At 33.0% G+C, this 7,015-nt stretch overlaps 1 long non-coding RNA gene across 1 annotated transcript; it reads left to right on the top strand.

The window, feature by feature from the left end:
- The first annotated feature begins 1,500 nt into the window (after positions 1-1,500).
- On the top strand, positions 1,501-6,775 carry LOC130896365 (uncharacterized). Its single transcript, XR_009059564.1, has 2 exons — positions 1,501-1,608; positions 6,561-6,775. It is a non-coding gene; the product is annotated as an uncharacterized LOC130896365 (long non-coding RNA).
- The last annotated feature ends 240 nt before the right edge of the window (positions 6,776-7,015 follow it).

The raw sequence follows: 7,015 nt of genomic DNA, 5'->3' as shown, positions 1-7,015 counted from the left end.
TAACCTAACCTAACCTAACCTAACCTAACGTAACCTAACGTAACCTAACCTAATCTAACCTAACTTAACGTAACCTAACCTAACCTAACGTAACCTAACTTAACGTAACCTAACCTAACCTAACCTAACGTAACCTAACCTAACCTAACGTAACCTAACGTAACCTAACGTAACCTAACCTAACCTAACCTAACCTAATCTAACCTAACCTAACCTAGCCTAACCTAGCCTACACTAACCTAACCTAACCTAACCTAATCTAATCTAACCTAACCTAGCCTAACCTAGCCTAACCTAGCCTACACTAACATAACCTAACCTATCCTAAAGCCTGAAAAGCAATTTTATTCCACAAAAATAAAATATTAATCATCAATTGACGAAACATTCGATTATCCAAAGACGTTTTTAAAAGTATTCCTTTTAATTTTAACTCAAAAACCAAACCACAAAAGATGTTATAAACTTGCAATATTTTATTTACCACTAATTCAATGAACGAGCAAAATGGCGGATATTTCTGCTCCTTTTGCGCACGAAATGGCCGCGATTTTCGACCTGGTGAAGTCGCGGGAATTTCAAAAATATCGACGTCACCTGTAAAATTTCATTGGCGTTTTTCGGAAATTCAGCCGAAACTGCTTCTTCAGAAGTACAAAAACGTCGCAATTTATTTTTGATTTGCGATAATAAGCATTGGGTACTAAATAAGAATAGTACGGTGGATGACGCATCAATTCGATGTTTTGACTGTTCAAAATCGTTTTTGTTTGAATTCATGTGTAGGGGAGGTTAATTCGTCTTTTACAATTGGTTTCCTTAATTTTTTCGAAAACTTCTGGTAAACAAATGCTGGTATACCATTTAGAATTGACCGTTCTACGTTGTTCTAATGGAACAGTGAAAACACGTCCGGTTAATCCGAACAAACAGGCAACCATTTGCTTTAATGTGTTTCAGGCTCATCTGGAAAGGCTTATACAGGAAAGTACATTTGACCAGATGACAACTGGTGAAATCCCCCCCCTCTCTTACAACCACTCAACCAAGAAGAACCCCATCCTATCAACCACACTTCAAAAATTATTGTGGAAACATGACGACTGTTTTCCTTTATTATTATTTTTCACGGAAATAGTTTTAATACATGTCTATCTATAATTTCATTTTCGTCTTCCAGCATCATGTTTTATCATCATTCATTTACCCATTGTATTAATTTTTTGTTCTATGCGCCTAAGTCTATGGTTTTTAGTCTATCTGTGAATGATTTGTGTGTCTACTGAAATTGTTCTATGGTTAGGTTAGGTTAGGATGATGTTCTGTGGTATATTCGTGTATGATGTAATATTGGTTTTCGGCTGTGTTGTCTACCTCGTATTTACCTGTTGTCTGTTTCAGATTGAAACGTTTTTTCCTGTACCAGCTTTCGATTTTTTTGCGTTTGATTTTCTTCTTTTCGCATCTCTTGATCAATCATCGTTTTGACAGATCATTATACGTGACATTCTTGTCAAAAATGTTTTTATAATATTTGGTTTAACCGTTTTTATTGTACATTATTAGTGATTCGAAAATTATTAGTCACCATTACTAATAATGGAATCTGTAAGTTTATATATAATTTATTATAAATGTTGAAATAGATTGAAAGGGTAAAACCACAAAATGGTGCAGGCATTCAAATTCAAAATGGTGTCAAACTTCCGAATCCGTTAATACAGCTCCGATTTCCGTGAAAATTTGGAATTAAGCTCATCTTACTTTTCATATCAAGATCTATATGGTCGCAAGAGGTGCAATTTGTTTTTAAGGGGTGAAAACCACCACTTATCGAAAAATATTAATATTATAGTTTTTCCCACTTTTCTTCAATTCAAATGTTTTCCGTTTATGCAGCATAAATATCTTAACATATTGTTTAATGGAAAATTTATATATTTTGAAGTATCAACCCTTAAAAATCTTTAAAAACTACCCTTCTGTTGAAAATAATGTAGGAAAAAATCTTTTGACAATTTAAAACTTTGCAATTTCAACTTTTCTGATTTTGCATTCTTTTTGGTATTAAAGTTTCTTGTCTCTACTTGAAGTAATTATTAATTGTCTATACCCTTTCAACCCTTAAGAACCACCCCTTTTATTGAATAACAAATTTTTTAATGACGGTTAATGTTTTGATTTTGATATCTTTCGGTATTCAAGTGTATTTTCCAAACACGAAGTAATTTCTCATTCTCTACACCCTTAAGAACCACCCCTTTACCTCTTGGTACTCTCCTCAAATGTACTTACAGGCAACTTAGCTTCAACAGAAAAAATCCGTGCGCCAAAATTTGAAACTTTTTCATTTCCTGTAATTCACACAAAAAATTTCAAATTTTTATTTTCTATGTAACTCCATTAATTTTGAAGCTATAATATCCTACAAAAAACCATTTTGAAGGTAATTTTCAGGGTTATAAGTTTGTAAATGTTAAAAGGGCTTTAAACATGAAATATTTTATTAATAAAGGGTCAAAGGGCTGTGGATAAGCAATCCTCGCCACTATAGTGACAGATTAATTTCGTTATAACTCCGTCAAATTTTATGCTACAAAAAAAATAAAACAAGCAAAATAATTGCCATAAAAAATGCTTTAATTTGATTGTTCATTTGTTTATGTCTCTCTTATAGTTATGAAGAAAAATTGCGCCAAAAAAATTTTTTTAGAAAAATAAAAAAAAAGTATTATTTAATGTTCATTTTTTTCAAAATTATACATTTCTAATCAGCCAAACTTTCAGATGTCGTGAATAACATCCAATTAAAGTATTTGGCACAAGGAATAAGTTTAATTTTGATTTTCAATGAAATGTTATTAGTTTTAGTGCAATTTTTTTTAGCTTCAACTATTTTAGATATCTCACTGAAATTTCAGTCGAAACGACTTTTGAAAGGTCTTTTTAAGCTCTTTAAAAAGTATTCTAAGACTTTTTATTAAAAAATGAACCCTTTTCCAGTTATTTGAGGTTAAATGCTCAATTCCGTAAAACAAAACTTTTTAAGTAACCATAACTTGCTTTAGGTAGAGCATTAAGATTTATAAATATAAATCTCAATTTCTTTATTTTTTTATAAGCTTTATTTTTGTCCATGACACTTTTTTCGATAAAAAGCATCATTACAGAGTTATACGTAAAAAACGATTGAAAATGCGTTTTTTTTGACGTATTTTTCAATTGCGAATAACTCTAAAACTATTGATCTGTCGAAAAAACTTTACATGACATGTTTTACTTTAAATTTGCTGATACACACCTATCTTTTGTTAAAATTTCAAATAAATCGGTGCTGCATTGAAGAATTCGTAGAAGAAATTCTTCAATACCTGGCCTAAAAGTTAAACTACAAGACTTTGTATGATCGTGAGTAAAATAAAAGCCACTAGACATTAATTAGAATCTTATTTTTGTTTCTCAAAAATATCCAAAAGGGTATATAATCGTCCATAATCGTTTTTATATCAAATTGTATAGGAAATTTGTTGTCTATCGCAAAATATAAATATCAAATTCTAGTCTTAAAATATTTTATTAAAGGTTACGCTTGAAGTATTGACAATTATCAACATAAAGACATGCCCATCACACATTTCACACCATATCTAATTTGATTATTTCCTACATAACCTTATGTACGAGGATGGTCCTAAAAGTACATGACCCAACAAAGAAAACATAAAAATTTGCTTGATATCTTCGCTCAAACGTTGTAATAAGTTCGCATAATAATCGTCGTTGATAGTTTTTACTTTTTCAAGATGGTCAATGAAAATTATACCACGCGCAACGCAAAAAAACGGTCTGCAGATTAAACGGTCTCTGACTTTTTGAGCCGGTTCTGTATATTTTCAGTCCGTTGTTTTGATTGTTGATGGACCCACGTTTCATCCGTGGTTATGAAACGGTGCAAAAATTTGGCGTTTGTTTGTCAAAAACTGAATGAGAAAATCTTCACGATTCTGTTTTTTTTTTTTTCATTGTGAGCAACCATTTTGCACACAGCTTTCTCATGTCCGAAATTTCAGTTAATATTCTTTTTAAAATGAGCACTTCCAGTCGACGATCATCCAGTACCGTTTCGTGATATTTTCTTCAACAAACTCGTCACCTCATTTCTTCAACCACTGCTTTGTTAGTCTTCGCAGGTCGTACGGTCTCGTCTAAACTTTGCTATCCAATATTTTACTGTTGATAACAAAAGATCGATTTGACCCAGGGTAGAATATAGTTCAGCTTTTATATTGGTTGGGTTAAGGTCTCCAAATAAAAGTATTACATCACATTTTTAAGCAACTACCACTATCTCTAGGATAGGATAGGTATTTCTGGTTGACTTCTTAAGCTAAAAAAACTCGATTTAGTTATTTCAGCGTCTCTCATGTGACTCGTAACAAAAAAAGTTTGTAAATCTTGCTATAAAATTGAGACTGAAATCTCTCTCAAACGTCCATTTCGATACTGAAATTTCTCTCAAACGTCCATTTCGATACTGAAATCTCTCTCAAACGTCCATTTCGATACTGAAATCTCTCTCAAACGTCCATTTCGATACTGAAATCTCTTTCAAACGTCCATTGCGATACTGAAATTTCTTTCAAACGTCCATTGCGATACTGAAATCTCTTTCAAACTTCCATTTTGATCTCAAACTTCAACTTTGAGACTGAAATCTCTCTCAACGTCCATTTCGATACTGAAATCTCTCTTAAATGTCCATTTCGATACTGAAATCTCTCTCAAACTTCCATTTTGATCTCAAACGTCCATTTTGATACTGAAATCTGTCTCAATGGTCCATTTTGATACTGGAATCTCCTTCAAACGTCCATTTCGATACTGAAATCTCCCTCAAACGTCCATTTCGATACTGAAATCTCTCTCAAACGCCCATTTTGAGAATAAAATATCTCTCAAACGCCCAATTTTGATACTGAAATCTCTCTCAAAAGTCCATTTCGATACTGAAATCTCTTTCAAACGTCCATTGCGATACTGAAATCTCTTTCAACCTTCCATTTTGATCTTAAACTTCAACTTTGAGACTGAAATCTTTCTCAAACGTCCATTTCGATACTGAAATCTCTTTCAAACGTCCATTGCGATACTGAAATCTCTCAAACGTCCATTTTGATACTGACATCTCTCTCAAACTTCCATTTTGATACTGAAATTTCTCTCAAACGCCCATTTTGAGACTGAAATATCTTTATCAAACGCCCATTTTGATACTGAAATCTCTCTCAAAGTTCCATTTTGATCTCAAACGTCCATTTTGATACTGAAATCTGTCTCAATGGTCCATTTTGATACTGGAATCTCCCTCAAACGTCCATTGCGATACTGAAATCTCTCAAACGTCCATTTTGATACTGACATCTCTATAAACTTCCATTTTGATACTGAAATCTCTCTCAAACGCCCATTTTGATCTCAAACGTCCATTTTGATACTGAAATCTGTCTCAATGGTCCATTTTGATACTGGAATCTCCTTCAAACGTCCATTTCGATACTGAAATCTCTCTCAAACGCCCATTTTGAGAATGAAATCTCTTTCAAACGCCCAATTTTGATACTGGAATCTCCCTCAAACGTCCATTTCGATACTGAAATCTCTCTCAAACGCCCATTTTGAGAATAAAATATCTCTCAAACGCCCAATTTTGATACTGAAATCTCTCTCAAAAGTCCATTTCGATACTGAAATCTCTTTCAAACGTCCATTGCGATACTGAAATCTCTTTCAACCTTCCATTTTGATCTTAAACTTCAACTTTGAGACTGAAATCTTTCTCAAACGTCCATTTCGATACTGAAATCTCTTTCAAACGTCCATTACGATACTGAAATCTCTCAAACGTCCATTTTGATACTGACATCTCTCTCAAACTTCCATTTTGATACTGAAATTTCTCTCAAACGCCCATTTTGAGACTGAAATATCTTTATCAAACGCCCATTTTGATACTGAAATCTCTCTCAAAGTTCCATTTTGATCTCAAAGGTCCATTGCGATACTGAAATCTCTCAAACGTCCATTTTGATACTGACATCTCTCTCAAACTTCCATTTTGATACTGAAATCTCTCTCAAACGCCCATTTTGAGACTGAAATATCTTTATCAAACGCCCATTTTGATACTGAAATCTCTCTCAAAGTTCCATTTTGATCTCAAAGTCCATTTTGATACTGAAATCTGTCTCAATGGTCCATTTTGATACTGGAATCTCCCTCAAACGTCTATTGCGATACTGAAATCTCTCAAACGTCCATTTTGATACTGACATCTCTCTCAAACGCCCATTTTGATACTGAAATCTCTCTCAAACGCCCATTTTGATACTGAAATCTCTCTCAAACGTCCATTACGATATTGAAATCTCCTTCAAACTTCTATTTTGATCTCAAACGTCCATTTTGATACTGAAATCTTTCTCAAATTCTGTCTTGTTAATTTAGAAATGAATCAGGAACAAAGTAAAAGTATTTTGAGTATAGTAAATACGATTTTCTAGGAAAATAGTTCAGGTGTGAAACACATTCTGAATCGGCTAAGTCAGTTAGAAGAAGAATTAAAAGAAATACAAAAATGTGTGAATATGGAAAACAATCAACAAAAAATACCGAATGAAACCGAAATAGAGAAGAATAAAGGGCTAGAAAACGCTTAAACAAACTTAGATTACGATGAAATATGAAAATTTTTCAAAATAAATTCTTTTATATCTAATCCTAATTTTTTATTATTGTTTTCACGCTGAATCTAATAGAACGGATACAAATTATGACTAAACAACACCGGTCAAGTAGAACTGGACCTACGGGCATTTTTTAATATAAAGATCCCACTCTACCCCACGCTCTCATTGTTTATAGGCCACCCAGTATATAGCGTCACTTGGTGTCGTTAAATTCGATTAGAAAAATTTAGTTTTTGTTCTCAACAGAGTCGCCGCCGCTATATCTACCG

The sequence above is a fragment of the Diorhabda carinulata genome, chromosome 7 (assembly GCF_026250575.1).
Source record: "Diorhabda carinulata isolate Delta chromosome 7, icDioCari1.1, whole genome shotgun sequence".
Lineage (NCBI taxonomy): Eukaryota > Metazoa > Arthropoda > Insecta > Coleoptera > Chrysomelidae > Diorhabda > Diorhabda carinulata.
Note: the sequence above shows the minus strand (reverse complement) of the source record. Positions and strands in the feature narration are given on the sequence as shown.